This window comes from Triticum aestivum, chromosome 6D, assembly GCF_018294505.1.
Source record: "Triticum aestivum cultivar Chinese Spring chromosome 6D, IWGSC CS RefSeq v2.1, whole genome shotgun sequence".
Taxonomy (NCBI): Eukaryota; Viridiplantae; Streptophyta; class Magnoliopsida; order Poales; family Poaceae; genus Triticum; species Triticum aestivum.
In genome coordinates, this window is record NC_057811.1 from 9,406,685 (window position 1) to 9,424,054 (window position 17,370).

At 46.1% G+C, this 17,370-nt stretch overlaps 1 long non-coding RNA gene across 1 annotated transcript; it reads left to right on the top strand.

The window, feature by feature from the left end:
- Positions 1-14,652: 14,652 nt before the first annotated feature.
- LOC123140730 (uncharacterized) lies at positions 14,653-16,219 on the top strand. The gene is made up of 2 exons (XR_006470060.1): positions 14,653-14,868; positions 15,886-16,219. It is a non-coding gene; the product is annotated as an uncharacterized lncRNA (long non-coding RNA).
- Positions 16,220-17,370: the final 1,151 nt, after the last annotated feature.

A 17,370-nucleotide genomic window follows, 5' to 3' on the forward strand; every position in this document is an offset into this window, starting at 1 on the left:
CCTAGACAGGGCAAAGTAAATCACCGGAGAAGGGCCTCGGGCCTCACCGGAAAAGTGGCGCCGCCACTCCGGCCGCGCCAATTCCTCTCGATCCGAACGGGCATCGGCAAGCCGAGCCGTCCGGACGAAGAACCACCCCGAGAGGGGCAAAGGGCACCGCGGCCAAACCTTTCGACGGCGACGCGCTCACCGTAAGGGAACGCGCGACCGGCGAAAGGGATGGCAACGGCGCCACCTTCGATCGCTCCGCCGTCTCGGACACAAGGGGAGCAGAGGAGATCCTCGTCCGCGCCTCACACTCTCTCTGTTGCGGGAGGAGGAGAATGAAGCAGGAGGAGGGTGGCCTACGCGGCGCGGTGGCGCGACGCCGTCGCCGGTAGCAGGGGTGAACCCCTCTTTTCCTGCTGTCTGCGGCAAGGAGAGAAACAACGAGGAGAGAGGGAGTGTGCGAGGTGAAAAGGAAGGAAAGGCAGAGCCGCGCGGTGGCTTCCTCCACCGCCGCCGGCGGCCGGAGCGCAGCTCCTTGCCTCCGCCGTCACGAGAGAGACAGAAGGGGGTCGAAGGGAACGAGAGAATGGGGCTAGGGTTCCATCAGGAGCTCTCTCCCAGGTTTTGATCCAGCGATGATCGCGCTGGGCCGTTGGATGCGGATCAATGGTCAGCAGCAAAGACCTAGCCCCGCCCCGGGCCAAGTGGGCTGCTAGGTTTCGGCCGTCTGACCAGGCCGAGAATAAGCTCGGCTAGAGCGGCGCGGTGCGCGGAGCAGGCCGTGGGTCGTTCGCTTCCGCTGCTGGCCGCGCGCGCTGGGCCGAGGCTGCGCTGCCATTTTCCTTTTTCGTTTTAATAGTTTTTGTCCAATTTTTTTGGGAAAAATCTTATATAGTTTTTCTATTCAAATTTAATCCAAAGGAAGTTTGTTTAGAAAATAGAAAAGTAAACAGAAAAAGTTTCTGAAAATGAAAATAGAAAATTTTCACATAAAGAAATGTTTATGAATTTTACAAAGAAAATAATAAAGTTCATGAATTCTTATTTGGTCAAAGAAAAGTATCTGTAAAGAATAAAAAGTTCATGAATTTTTATTCATGTTTTCCGCTGCAAAATAAGAATTGTTCTTTTAAAAGTGAATAGAACTAAAGTAAAAGATTAAATTGTTGCTTCTCTAATGCAATTTTGAACCAACCGGTTAAAATTGCTTAGAGAGTAAAAGAGTATAGAATTGTTTCTGAGTAGAATATTGTAAAGTTTCCGCTGCAAAGAAAAAGTTTTATCCTCCAATTAAATTGGAACCAACGGGAAAATTTAATTGGAAGAACTGTTCTTAGCAATGTTTTCCCCTGTGGGTGAAATAAGATGCAGGTGAAATAAGATGCAGATAGTTTCTGTTATGATAAAAGAAAGATATTTCTTTTAAAGTTAAAATATGGTATTGTTTTTTTCTGACCAACGTTGATGATAACAGTACTATAATTCTATGAGTCTTATGTTCAAAGCTTAAATCTCTGATAAATTTTGTATCAAAGTGATCATTTTTTATAGAGAAGAGTTAAAGATGAAGAAATGCTCTTGAACTAGAGGAACGTATATTTCTTATTTCCGCTGCAATAAAGTTGATGATGATTATTATTTCTTAGCAAAGTTGTTTAATAGAAATACTATCATCACATTGTTTATGAGTTATATGCATTATTTCCATTTTCGCCCAACGGTGATATGGAACTAATGTAGAAGAATGAGTTTTATTCTAATTCTACCACAACGGTGATTTAGAGTATAAAAAGGAAGTTTTACAAAAGTTTAATGTGCATATATTTTTAACCAGACCAACGTAGGGTTATTTTTTATGCTTATTATTGTTGATTATTGGCTAAGCTTTCTCAGACTAAAAGTTTTCCATGCTTTCATTCGTGAAAGCGAATGGCTGGGTACTTGTTACCCGAAAGATGACCAAGAAAGGTCATAACGTGAGGGAGTATGTTCTCTCTAAAGAATGGCTTCAAAAGAAAATAATTCTTGGATATTAATCCAAGAAAAGAAAACAAATAGATCATTGAGAGTCTTGGTTGACGAATGTCTTTCATGTATCCTATATGAAGAAGATTTTTCAGTCAACACGATTTGAGATGAAACAAGCAACATGCGTGTTTAATTTGACCAACGTCGGATTAAGCATGTGTGTCAAAGAGCATTCGGATTTATTTCTGAATTTCATGATTGCATATGTAGTCAAAAGAGCCAATTCTGGCATTTATGTTCCTTACAGGGAATTACCCGCATAGCGGGAAAAGAGGATTATGATAAAACCCGCATGGCGGGGAAAGTCTGGGAAAATACCTGCGTAATTGGGTAAAGTTGACATAGTATTATGTCAAAAATCCTATACGTCAGGAGAAATTTTGGCTAAGACTTATCCTGTGTGACAGGAGAAAGATATGATGACTCATGTGCGTTTAATGTGTCCCACTTTGGGAGAAAAGTATGGAGTAGCTGTTATGCTTTCCTAGTATCGACCGTACACCTTATGTGCAACGGTCATTAAGCACTCAATAAATCCAAAGAGAATAAAAGTTACAGACGAACCTAAAGATAAGAATGATATGCAAGTGTGACTTGCAAAAGTACTAATGATAAAGAACTATTTTGAGTTTCCGAAATGGAATGAGGAATAAGGAAAAAGTACTCCCATACCGTTAACAGATAACTTCATTACATATGAAGTAATCAGATACATGAAGTAGATACTCAAAGTTTCCTCAATTCACAAGAGTTGTGAATGGTTTTTCGAAATTGTGGTAGAAAAGTTCTTGCCACATTTCGAGGGGGAGAAAGAAATATGAGATATCCATTAATGAAGAATGTGATCATCTGGGGGAGTACGACGATCATAATAATACCCCTAAAGAAAAGAAATAGATGTATTCCTGGATCTTTTACAGTTCCGAAAGCAGACTAAGGAATACTAAGACGGTGCTTAAAGTGCCATAAAGAAGAAAGTTTTAACAGAATAAACCCAAATAATAAAGTTTAAAGATACGCCTTTTTTAGTAAAGATGGAGTAATCTGGGGGATCATGGTATGAAAATACCTAAGACTCGAATAGATTGTATCTGGGGGAGCATGTTGTATGACTTATACAACACCTGTTGTTAGCTCCATAAAGGAGGAATGAGTAAACATGGATCTTGTGATACAGGTCCTGTAATACCTATTGCTTCTTGGAGATGAAAGACTATAGGATCAATTTTCCTATTAGTGGCACATCATGATCGACATCATGATCTGAGTTACATCAGATGAAAGTAAAGAACACAAGGGATACTTCTTCAAGAAGTCTTTTGTGGACTAGAGCAAGTCTCTAGACAGTGGCATTTAAAGTTAGAAGAATCAGATGTTTTTTGGGTTAAAGAAAATGAGAAGACAATTGTATTCATGCAAAGTTATAGAACGGGAAATTTATTTCCTAATCCTGTGCATGTGCATGACGTCCTACTTGCTAATGGTGATGTCAATCTACTGCAGCAAGAGAAAAGAATTTCTTGTTCTCAAAGTTCAAAAGAATGTTCTCAGTAGAGTGACTCTCGTTATAATTATTGAGATTCACCAAGAAAAAAAGGGGTATTAGGAGTGTCGCACGAGCATACTTTGAAAAGTCTCTAAAGTATGCATGTGAGAAAACCTACGCCTGTTCTTATAGTAAAGGGTAATGATTTTGGGAACTTTAGTGTTCCAAGAGTCAATGTGAAATAGACCAAATGAATATAGTACCATATGCTTCAGCTGTTGGAAGCTTTATGAATGCAAAAGTGTAACATTACCGTGACATAGTTCACATATCCGGGTTGTTTTGGCAATGTCCAGTACATATTTAAATTGATGGAATGGAGTCAAAGATATCGGCCTCATGCTGAAAGAAACAAGTGCTCTCAAAAGGTTGTGAGTACAAAGATAAAAACTTGTGAAATGTACAGCGAAATCCACAATTGTCGTTGACCTTCACATTAGGAGTTTTTGTGTGGAAGAACTCTATAGAATGAATCATTTATCATCAATGTGATGCAAATATAAAGTATAGCATGATATGAGGCTGAGGGACAGACAAAATCGTTATGGAAACCTGTACCCGGAGTTGATAATGGTTGACAGCAGCGATAACCATTTAAGTAATTCACTCCTATGACAACGAGTCAAGTGTGGTGCCAAACACATTGACACAAAGTTGTACGTTGTTAAGGAGAAAAGTCCGGAATTATGTTGAAATGCTTGGAGCATAAAAGCAACAAACAAGTTTTTGCAGATCTGCTTATTAAAGGCTTACCGCCCAGTGTGTTTGGAGAACACACAATCGACATGGGTTTTATGGTATAGTCTAAAATTTCCGGACAATAAAAGGGCCCAAGGTTAAAGAATTTGTTTCAAAACTGAGAGGTACGTTGTGGTTGTCTGATTCTATCGGCAATTGAGCTGTGACGATGAAACATGTTCTATGTACTGATCTGTTATGAAACGAGTAAAGTAAAAGTATAAGGTCAAAAGTAAAAGTTGAGATCAAGGGGGAGAATGTTAGGATGATCTCCACAGTGTGGGTCCAACGGCCCACCGGGCCCTTAGATCCGCGCCCTGATCGGGGGCGCTCAACCCACTATGGTTGAGGGGCCCCTGTCAACTGCACTATATATAAAGAGGTGGGGTAGGCGGCTCGAGATACGAGGTTCGTCGCAACGCCGTACTCCCCACCTACATCCCTACCGATCTAGGGTTAGTGCAGTGCTGACGGGAAGCGCCGTCACCAGTTCACCCACTCTCTGCCACCGCAGCCGCCACCATCCCACCATGGCCACCGGCGGCAGCTCTTCAGGCAAAGGAGAAGGTAATACCTATCACCACTGTTGCCGGAATTCTAGCCTACCCGATCCAAGAGATTCAACACCACCAACCCCAACAGTCGACATCTTCCTTTCCCAAGTAGGAAGAGATTTCTGAAACAACAATCAGTCGAGGTCAATAGGCAACAGAAGCCAATTGCACAACAATATATATTGAGCTGGCAAACAGTCTACATGCGCTACAGTAAAAAGGCCACCTTTTCAGCTCAAACTTTGCTGACCCTCCTTGAGAGTGAAGAGCCCATGTATCAAAGATAAAGACTTTACAGAGGCCATGTATCAAAGGACCTTACAGAGGCCATCTTTTATCTTTTCAGGCTTAAGCAGGGCAGTACACTGGGTTTGTTAGTTTCCTTTTCTTGTCATCCACTTCAAAACACGCTTCACAGGAAGGAATTCAGCTGACTGAATTTCGCTGAATGCGTTCCTTAACCTGGCTCTTGTTAATTAAAAGAATGAAACGATCACCCACAGACACGGTACTATCGATACTTTAGTACTGGCACTACTGAAGACATGCTGATAATGTTATGCGTGGGATTTGTGCTATTTGACAATGGATCTTTGCACTTCGACGATGGATCACTGCAAGCAATAGTCACGGATTTTTCAGAGATAGCTAGGTGATACTCTTTAATTTACCCAAACCTCTTCACAACCATCAACTTGATTTTCTGTTCTATCAATTCTGAAAAAATGCCTTAACAATTGCTAGTCGTTGTCATTTGATCGGTCACGTTCGTTGCAATATAATCTACTCCCATAACATATTGTTCCAAGTTGCAACGGGTGAGCGTGTGATGAACACATAACGATCCCATGTTGCCGCCCGTGATGGCTGGGACATGAGGTGCATAGAGGTTGCATGTGGCGAGCACCTACACCTTGAGGAAGAAGAAGATACAAACCACTACTATGAGAAAGAACATGGACAAGCAGAAGCAGTTCATGTCGGTTCGACCCCCTTGGCTATCCATCATTGTCAAGAAGACCACGACCAACGAGCCTCCATCATTGTCACATGCTTATCGCTTTGGATTATACAGTTGGTAGTCTGCCTCCTTGCTGATATCACTCCTGAAAATGCAGAGTAAGTGGATCAAAGCATCGACAATCTTACTCGATAGAAAGCTTTTGCCTACTAGGCATTCTGGAGCCGATGGTGCTCTTTAAAGATGTCTGAATTGCTCAGCTACCCCATGATCATGCCCATCTTCTGTGCAATGTACAGGGACTGTCTGCGCCTCTAGAGACCCTGCTTCAAGGCGGCGGCCTCCCTCTAGCTCCCATCACATGCTGTATCCCTAACCCGGTTTTGTGCCAGTCTTTTCTTGGTTTGACATATATGTTTTCACACATCCAATGAATTTTTTGGGCTTCTATTCAACGGTTTCTTTCGGTCTGAATTTTCGACCTGCATGAATCGAGCGTCGATAGATGTTACAAGTGGTTCCCAACAATCATCAAACACAAAAAGACATGCTTTTCTCAAACATTATCTTTAATCAAATTTCAGGACGTAACTTTTTGCAAGTAAAATTTCAGGATGATGTATAACAGTTATAGTTCATTGCAGCAGTTCATCTCTTTTTTTTTTCAAGTACTTTTTCAGTATATAAGACAATGCAGTACCTGCTAGCGCATTGATGGGGCTTAACTGGCAGCCCAGGCCCAGGAAGACAATGAAGGCTGGCTATTTCTTCCTTCGTGCGCCAGCTGCCCAGCCTGGCTCGATCCCCTTTCCCAAACCCTACCGAAACCCCAACTCCGGCCATGGAGGGCGATCTGCCGCAGCCGCCATCCAAGGTGCTCGACGACGACGAATTACTCGCCGCCGAGGCCCTCCTCCGCGTGGGCTTCCCCGCCATGCCCGTCTGCGCCGACATAATGGAGGGCGAGACACCGCCGGCGACGGCGGCGGCGGTATCCAAGGTGCTCGACGACGACAACCTCCTCGCCGAGATCCTCATCCGCGTCGGCCTCCCCACCACGCTCGTCCGCGCCGCCGCCGTCTGCAGGCGCTGGCTCCACCACGCATCCGACCGCAAGTTCCTCCGCCGTTTCCGTGAGCTCCACCCTCCCCGCCTCCTCGGCCTCCACGTCATTGAGCAGGGCAGGTTTGCGTGGCCGACCGCCGAGCGCTTTGTGCCGATGCTGCCTCTGCCTCCGGAGCTCGACGCGGTGGTCCGCCGCGTAAGCTCCAGCCTGGGTAGCTACCGGAGGGACGACGTAAGATCGACCCGCGTCATTGGCTGCCGGAACGGCAGTCTACTCATCGAGCACCACATGATCGAAGGCAGTTCTAGACTTGGCGTGCACAGGCTGCTATTCCCTGAGAAAGGCATGACCTTTGTTCCAGCACGCCCACGCCCCAAAATCCACAGTTCCGTTCACGCATACCAGGGAGAAATCCTCACCAAAGAAGGAGAAGGCGGCTTGTCTTACTTGTACATGTTGGTGCCGTATACCAGGGAGAGGGAAGATGAGGTACAAGTATATATGTTGAAGGATGGTGTTTGGTGCACGCATGGTAATTTGCCCGTAGATGGCAAGCTCTATCTTAGTCGTCGGCCGGATGAAGGACCCGTGCTTGTCGACAATAAGATCTATATTGCAGTTGACCGGAGCGAAATTACTGTCTTGGATTTGACGTCCTTGAGTTTCTCCGAAATTCAGCTCCCACAAGGGGTGGATCGTGGCGGCATTGGCGAGCGAAGTACCAGCTTGGCGCGTGCTGATGCCGCTGGTGTATACCTTATCCATGTCAAGGAGCTTCAAATTCGCCTATGGCTCCACAAGGAAGGCGACTGGTTGCTAGTGGACACCATTTGTCACCGGTAGAAAATAGGCCTTTAGTCCCGGTTCGAAAAGGCCATTAATCCCGGCTGTGCAACCGGGACTAAATATGCGCGACTAAAGGCCCCTCCTTTAGTCGCGCCTCTTACGAACCGCGACTAAAGGCCCATCCACGTGGGCGCCAGGAGTCCGTCGGGGCGGAGGACCTTTAGTCCCGGTTCTCGTGGCTAACCGGGACTAAAGGCCTCCTCCGCAGGTTTAGGGTTTTAGCCCCCCTAAACCTGGTTTCTTTTTAATTTGTAGTGTTTTATTTCTTTTATATTTTATTTTGTGTTTTATTTTAATTTTGATGAAGTTTCAGTACACATATTCTACGCTACTATATACATGCATATGAAATTTCAAACAAGAAGAATTCAAGAGGAATATATAATATATATTCAATCTCGGGTGACCATATACAACTTCGAACAAGTTTCCATACACAATTAGGATGGATGACCATATACAACTTCGAACAAGTTTCAATCTCGGGTATGCATATAAATTTCTTCGTCCTCGGTATAGTGTTCTCCTATAGGATTGATGACTTCCCTCATGAAAAATCCTGCTAATTCATCTTGAATTGGTCGGAAGCGAGCTTCTGGACTAAGCCTCCTCCGCAAGTTATCCGTCGCCTTCCGCACGCTATCCGATGCCTTCCGCTCAGAGGTGTGTCTCCGGATGTTCTCACAAACATAGTATCCACATAGATTGGTCCCCGGTGGCTGCTTATCCACATTAACTAACCTTCTAAAATCTAGCTCATGTTTGAATTCACCGACAATTTCTTCTGAGAACCGTCTCCAAACCCTACAGGGCAAAGAAAATTAAATGAACAAGGGAGTTATTAGTTACTTGATATTAGAAAATGAACGAAAGAGACCGATCGATATAGAGCTCAAATGATTGAAAATAATTAATTTTGCAGCATTTTTCTCATGTCGGCCCAACGCTTTGGATCCGAATCCATAGAGTCCATGATTAGAACTCTGGAGGTGTGAAGTTCAATATTTAGCAGAATCCAGTGGAACCTGCGGACACGTTACATGCACAGTCATGCATAACTCATCGATTAGACATACCATGCATGGAGTAAACAAAAGAGAATGGGCACAAGAGAGAAACACTCACCCAAAATGGTAAGGAAATAGAATATGACTTTTGAGTTGATGCTTTCTAAGAAACTTGTACAAGTCTTTCTCCACGTCTTCGGGGTGATTTTGTAACACATGTCCATTAACGATATGTGGGTCAATGAACCCAACATCATGGATGTTTCTTAATTTGCATTCCCAAATCTTCAATCTGCATAATAGCGTACGCAACAATATAGTTAGGACAATATATATATATATATATAGTGCAGGCAATGAAGAACGAGATGAGGTAGAAATAAATCACTTACAGAACGTAGCAACTCAGCATAGATTTGTCGAGCTCGCGCAGATTGAACAGCTGGAACAATTCACTCATATGAACTTGTACAGAGTACCATTTGGTGTGATGCTCCTCTGTAACATCCGCATAAACATATTCTTTGTCGGCCCATGTTATGAATTGCTTGTACCAACGTAGCAGATTTCGCATTTGTGGTGGTAGACTCTTTTCCCGCGCAGGCTCGACGAGAGGCCCATTCCGCACATATTGTAATGCTATCTCACATACTGGCGCATCCTCAAGGCCTAAGAAGGCACGAAGAGTCAAACCCATCTCGGACGCTTGTTTCATGGCACTCGCTACAGTCAATCCAAGTGCTGCCGCAGCTGCTATGATCTCGGGGTCCTCTTCTGGACCGGCTTTCACTATGAGCGGGGGGATCGATTGTTTATTCTGCATCCCGAGCTGGTCAACTTGTTTCCCGCTTTTTTTACTTTCTTCTTTCTCCTCCTTCAATATTTTTGCTTGCCTACGAAGTTCATGTCCATAGTCGTCAGGCATATTCAGCTCGGCTTGGGACGGTGTCGTCAAAAAATCCTTAGCCCACTTCTTTTGCTTCTCAGTGAATACTTGCTTGGGCTCAGGCTCTTTTATCGCCTTTGTATCCGCCTTCCATTTCTCATAATGAGCAGACGCGGCCAATTTGGTTTCAGCTTCACTAAGTTCCCAAGGCCTTGGGAGGAGAGGCTTGAGTGATGGCTCCGGTACCCTTGTGGTCTTAGGTACATAAGGGTCCGGGTTAATAGTCCAGGAGCGGGTTTCCTTGCTGTCCGCCTGCTTCTGCTTCTTCGCCGGAGGTGGATTGGGGGGCGTCGTACCCGCCGGAGGAGGATTGGGGGGCGTCGTACCCGCCGGAGGAGGATTGGGGGGCGGCGGCTGCTTACCCGCCGGAGGTTGTGGATCGGGGGACGGCGTCGAATGGCGTGAAGGAGGTGTAGGTGAACCACCATGACCACCACCACCGCCACCACCACCACCACCACCACCATCGGAGGGGGGTGGACTTGTTAGCCTTGGCGCCTTGCCTGGAAACACTATGTACTTCTTTTTCCATAAAATGATCTGGCGCTTGACATCTCCAAGTCTTCTCTCCCCTTCTGGTGTAGCTTTGTCAATCTCCAGGTCCTCAAACTCTTGGACTATGTCTTCCACCGTGACACGAGCATAGCCACATGCAATGGGGTTGTTGTGGTGGAGTGCTCCAGGTGTACAGGGTAAAGCACTGCCGGTAGCTACCTTCGTGGAAACGTTCCCCACGGGATAATGCAGATCACATTCTTTCATCTCCTTTACATCATCCACGGGGTAGTGAGGCTCCGGTGCACGAATCTCGATCATCGGTGCATTAGCACCAGGCGGGGCATCCATGGAAGCCACGCTGCTTCTCCGCTGCTGGCTTCCGCGATCCGCTTCATGATCTTCATGCGGCCCTGCAGCCGATTTTTCTTTTACTAGTTCATGCACGGTCTGCTTCAACTCATGGAGTTCCGATGCAAACTTCGCCAAAAGATCTGCATCCCGGTCCGTCTTTCTCTTACGGCTTCTGTAACAGTACGGGTCATTGTCCTGGGAAAACCCTACTTTCCACGGAATTCTGCCTTTGCCTCGTACACGTCCTCCGTGTTCATCATTCCCGAGGGCTGTTGTCAGTGCGTCTTTCTCTCTGTTGAACTTGATCAAGCCCTCTTGAGCTTGGGTCATTGCGTCAATAAGGGCTTGGGTGGGAGCAAAATTTTTCTTCCGGTGAACACACACCCCTGTCTCCGGGTCTAGCGATCCCCCATGCCCGTACCACCAGCTTTTGGCCCTTGGGTCCCATCCCTCTGTACCTAGAGGGATTCCTCGCACCCTCAGGTCCTCCTCCATCTTCTGCCACTTAGGCTCCAAAAGGCGGTATCCTCCTGGCCCCATAATATGATGGAACTTTTTCTTACTCGCATTATCATTATTTTTTTCGATATTTCCTTGAAATGCTCCGATTTCTTTTGCCTCACAAATTCTGGCCAATCATCTTTCAGTTTCTCATGTTGTCCATTGAAATCCGGAGTCTTGCCCTTGTTGACATAGTCACGGGTTAAATTTTTCTTGAAGTTCCGGAATGCTTCGCCCATCTTCTGAAGAGCGAACTCTTTAACTAGCCTCCTCCTCTCACGTCCACCCGGAACCTCGTTACCGAATTCATCGACTTTGTTGTATTCCGGAGGTAGAATGAAATGTTCCATAAGCTTTCTCCAGCAATCCTTTTTCGTTCTCTTGTCGACAAAACTGAAACCAAGACGTGCCTTCTTTGGCTCCTTCCATTCCTGGACGGTGATCGGGACGTTGTCTCTAACAACGACTCCGCATTGGTTGATAAACTTTGAGGTGTGCTGTAGGGGCTTGCCGGTTTCACTGACAAAATCAATGGCATATGTTTCTCCTGTTTTCATCGCCTTGGATTTGCCACGCTTTGTCGTACTCGATCCGGCCGAGGGCTAAAAAAAGAAAGAGAGTCGCGCGCGTTAATACATATGTATTCACATTTCAGTAATAGCTTCCTTCTGGCCTAGCACGGTTACGAACATATTTCTTTAATACTCCCATGAACCTCTCAAAGGGGAACATATTGTGTAGAAATACAGGACCGAGAATGGAAATCTCTTCGACTAGGTGGAGCAGGCGGTGCGTCATAATATCGAAGAAGGATGGTGGGAACACCAACTCGAAACTGACAATGCATTGGACCACATCGTTCTGTAACCGTGGTAGATCTTCTGGATTGATTACCTTCTGAGAGATTGCATTGAGGAATGCACATAGCTTTACAATGGCTACTCGAACATTTTCCCGTAGGAGCCCCCTCAAAGCAATCGGAAGCAATTGCGTCATAATCACGTGCCAGTCGTGAGACTTCAGGTTTAGGAACTTTTTGTCCGCCATGTTTATTATTCCCTTTATATTCGACGAGAAGCCAGACGGGACCTTCATAATGCTCAGGCATTCAAAAAAAATGACCTTCTCTTCTTTGGTAAGAGCGTAGATGGCACGACCTTGAAACCATTCCGGATGCCGGTCATCTGGGTCTTTCAAAAGTTGCTGGTCCTGCCGTGCTTCCTTTGTATCATTTGTCTTCCCATACACGCCCAAGAAGCTTAGCAGGTTCACGCAAATATTCTTCGTAACATGCATCACGTCGATTGCAGAGCGGACATCTAGGACTTTCCAATATTCTAGCTCCCAAAATATAGATTTCTTCTTCCACGTGGGTGCGTGCCCGTCAACTCCCCGCGGAACTGATTGTCCGCCAGGACCCTTTCCAAAGATGACTTTCAAATCCTTGACCATATCAAATATCTCAGCACCAGTACGTTCCGCAGGCTTCGGCCGGTGATCTGCCTTGCCGTTGAAATGCTTGCCTTTCTTTCTTACGTTATGATTTCGGGGAAGAAATCGACGATGACCCAGGTACACGTTCTTCTTACAATTACCCAAACGTACACTTTCAGTCTCATGTAAGCAGTGCGTGCATGCATTGTATCCCTTATTTGTCTGTCCCGAAAGGTTACTGAGAGCAGGCCAATCGTTGATGGTTACAAAAAGCAACGCTCGTAGGTCAAATTCCTCTTCTTTGTGCTCATCCCAGACACGTACACCAGGTCTGCCCCACAACTATAAAAGTTCATCAACTAATGGCCTTAGGTACACATCGATGTCGTTCCCGGGTTGCTTTGGACCTTGGATGAGCACTGGCATCATAATGAACTTCCGCTTCATGCACAACCAAGGAGGAAGGTTGTAGATGCATAGAGTCACGGGCCAGGTGCTATGGCTGGAGCTCTGCTCGCCAAAAGGATTCATGCCATCAGTACTTAGACCAAATCTTATGTTCCTTGCGTCAGCTGCAAAATCTTTGAACACTCTGTCGATCTTTCTCCATTGCGTTCCATCAGCGGTGTGTCTCAACTCCCCGTCGGACTTACGGTCCTCTTTGTGCCATCGCAACGACTTGGCATGCTTTTTGTTCCTGAACAGACGTTTCAACCGTGGTATTATAGGAGCATACCACATCACCTTGGCGGGAACCCTCTTCCTGGGTTTCTCGCCCTCAACATCGTCACCAGGGTCATCGCCTCTGATCTTATAACGCAATGCAGTGCATACAGGGCATTCATTCAAATTCTCGTATTCACCGCGGTAGGGGATGCAGTCGTTAATGCATGCATGTATCTTCAGAACCTCTAAACCTAGAGCGCAGACAACCTTCTTTGCTTCGTACGTACTGGCGGGCAACTCGTTATTCTTCGGAAACATATTCTTCAACATTTTCAGCAAATTTTCAAATGATGAGTCAGCTACACCTTCCTGTGCCTTCCATTTTAGCAAATCCAGTGTGCAGCCCAGCTTTTTCAGGCTATTATCGCATCCTGGATACAACGACTTTTTGTGATCCTCTAACATGCGATCCAAATTCTCCCTCTCCTTGTCAGTTTCGCAGCGTCTCCGTGCATCAGCAATGGTCCGACCAAGATCATCAGCGGGCTCATCATGTGCCTCTTCTTCACCTTCACCTAACCCTTCCCCACCTTCAGCATCATCCTCCATGAAAGTATCACCGAAATGATCATGATAGTTGTCATCGATATCATTCCCTTCTTCATCTTCTTCCATTCTAACCCCTCTTTCTCCATGCTTGGTCCAACAATTATAGCTTCGCATGAAACCGTGCCGAAGCAGGTGCATGTGAACGTCTCTTGAGGAGGAGTAACCCTTCTGATTCTTACAGACAGCACATGTACAGATAATAAAACCTCGCTGCTTGTTCGCATTTGCCACTACGAGGAAATCTTTCAAACCCGTAGTGAACTCGCCGGAGAGTCGGGGACCGTACATCCATTGCCGATTCATCTGCATTATTATTATATAAAGTATATAATTAACCATCATGCATTTGTTAAACTAACTAGCTAGAAATAATACAAATTAAACAATGAACTACACACATGCATATTTTATCAATGACACATGAAAGGTTCAAGTTGCTAACCGCGATCGTGGAGGAAAAATAAATGAGAAAGCTCAAGTGTGGCTCGGACACTTCATATCATGTTTGTTTCATGCTCTCGGGCATTTCATCGAACACCTTGTGTGCATAGAAGGAACCAAAAGCAAACCCACCACCCCCCTTCTGAATTGTGGCTAAGTGAAGTGAGCTGAGTCCTATATATAGGGATGGGCCTTTAGTCCCGGTTGGCCTGGCCAACCGGGACTAAAGGTCCTCAGGCCAGCCTGAGGACCTTTAGTCCCGGTTGGCCAGGCCAACCGGGACTAAAGCCCCTCCCGTCCGCCAGCTGTCGACCGAGCGCGCTGGGCCCAGATAGTTGGTCGCGGGTCTCCTCCCGAACCGCGACTAAAGACCCCTTTTGTCGCGGTTCGATTATTTTAGGGACTAATGGGGGCGTATGGAAGCCTCTTTTTCTACTAGTGTGTTTGCGTGAGATGTTAGCTAGCGTATGCTAGGTTCCAATGCTTCTCTCCGAATAAAAAGTGTGGGGGACAATGCTGAGTTTGTGTTCTTGGAGATGGGTCGATGCGCCCTCCACTTGGATGTCAAGTGCAGGACACTGCGTAAAGTCTATGAGGTGACAGAAGAGGGTGCATATTTGGGCGATATCTATCCTGTTATGATGATCTGGCCTCCAGCATTTCCTGCACTCAAGGATGATCCGGCAAGGTTTGCCTTTTGCGCCTTTATATGGTCTGCATAGTGCTACAAAGCTTCTTATGTTAATCTCCTTTTCTATGTTGCTGCTTTCTTTTGCCATGTGCTTTAAAGCTGAAATCCGTAGCTTCGATGCATCATCATAATCAATTGGTTATGGAAACAATTGGCATTGCCACACTGGTTATCCCCCATTGCTTCTGTTTATGGTTCATCAACCATCGTAGTGTTTAGTACTCCCTCCATCCTAAAATCCTTGTCTTAGATTTTTCTAGATACGGATGTATCTAGTCACGTTTTAGTATTAGATATATTTGTATCTAGACAAATCTAAGACAAGAATTTTGGGACGGAGGTAATATAACTTTGGAATATTTGTAATTATGTGATGAATTATTCTAGGACATTTTAGAAATAGTACTTAGGCACCCTTCGAGGTGCTTTTAATACCCATAAGATGATTTATAAACGCTACAAAAAAATCATGTGTAGTCACTATTCACGACTCATCTGAACTTTCGTCAGCCATCACGAGTAAGCTGCCTTTGAACTGTGAACCTTGACTTGAGTTCTTCTATATGAGATTCTTAATACTTCTTTCTGATAGAATGTACTGTGTCATCAACTTTTCATTTTTCTATAATGAAGCATGCTACTGCTCACACATAGCTTAACTCTGGATCATGTAGTTTACGCCGGGACACATGTGCTGCTGCATGTTTTCCGATTCAGATACTATCATTGTAAAGATACTTCCGTCCTGCATGCCAAGGCCCAAGGGTATACTCCAGTATGAAAACATGTGTTTGCTTCACTGTTCATGCCATACAAGGAAACTTTATGCCGGTTTGGGATAGCAGAGCATTTAATCTGAATTGCGTGAGCAATTGTATCATTCAGTGCCACATAGCATTTGGTTGCTATCGTAATACTACTACTTGTTTTGTCGATTTTCTTGATCATGTGTTACATGGTTACCTCCCTTCTAATCGATCCTTGTTCTTTTTTTATCCTTTTCATTTGGAACAGAGATGCCATGTGAAGAACAGCCGTATCAGTTATGAGCTAGGGTGCTGCTGGGTGGTATCTACATATGTCAGTGATAAGCTAGGGTGCCATCAAGGATGAGCTGAGCTGCATCAATCAACTGGTCCATCTTTTATTCTTTAGGCTTAAGTAATGCAGTACACTGGGTTTGCTACTTTTTCTTGTCCTTACTTGAATTGGAGACTCCTAACAAGCTACGTGGTTCACTGCGTTATTTTCTTCTCTTTGGGGGTAAAAGAAGCAGCTGCCTGCCTTGACGTGCTACTTGTCATCCAGTTTGAAACGTGCTTCGCAGGAAGGAATTCACTTTTCTGAATTTTGCTGCATGCTTTCTCTGAACAAATGCATTCTCTGAACTATAATGTCAGCACATGCATTCTCTGAACCACGATGTCTGCATTTTGCTGCATGCATTACTTACCTGGCTGTTGTCACAGACGGACAGACCATATGGACATGCTATGATGGATCCATCGGTACTAGCATTACCGCCGTGCTTGGTATTGCAGAAGAAGTTCCTTGGCTTTTGCTTCTTTTGTTTTTTCATAAGATAATTATGCCTTATCTAAAAAAACATACCCCGATGGTATATCGATTGCCCCCTGTTACGAACGTCGCTATCGCCGTGTCATGGAGGGGGGAAACGGTCGACACGGAGGGAATTCTGGTTGGTGGGGCCGAAACATCGCACGGGTCCCCATGCATATGTGAAAGTGTTCAGGCATGCGTAGACGCCCGTCTTGGGCTCCGCGGTGTGCCCCCTGCACGCAAGGCAGTGCCGCCGTCACTTGGAGGGGGCCAAACCACGGAGACGCGTGCCGCCTCTTCGGACATGCCACCACACCGTACGGCATGTATGAGGTCCCGGTGCGACGCTCGGGTGCCATTGCTACCCCCCGTAGGCCCCCCGTCCCGCCTAACCCTGTAGCGTTTGACCACGGGATCTAGCCCTTTGACTTTGCACGGACGGGCTTTGAGCAGTGGACCTATCCACCCGGTTGTGTTAGGTCAGCCCATAGGAACACTTTGGAGCAACATCCGGGCCAGACCCACAGCAAGATCCCCTCCGTGTAGACCCGACGCGTCCGTTTTCCCCCTCCAGGTGCCGGCGGCGGCGCCGTCCGTGAGGGGGGGCACACCCCGGAGACGCGTGCCGCCTCTTCGGACATGCCACCACACCACCCCGCATGTATGAGGGCCCGGTGCGACGCTCGGGTGGCATTGCTACCCCCCAGGGCCCCCGTCCCGTCTAACCCTGTAGCGTTTGACCACGGGATCTAGCCCTTTGACTTTGCACGGACGGGCTTTGAGCAGTGGACCTATCCACCCGGTTGTGTTAGGTCAGCCCATAGGAACACTTTGGAGCAACATCCGGGCCAGACCCACTACAAGATCCCCTCCGTGTAGACCCGACGCGTCCGTTTCCCCCCTCCAGGTGCCGGCGGCGGCGCCGTCCGTGAGGGGGGG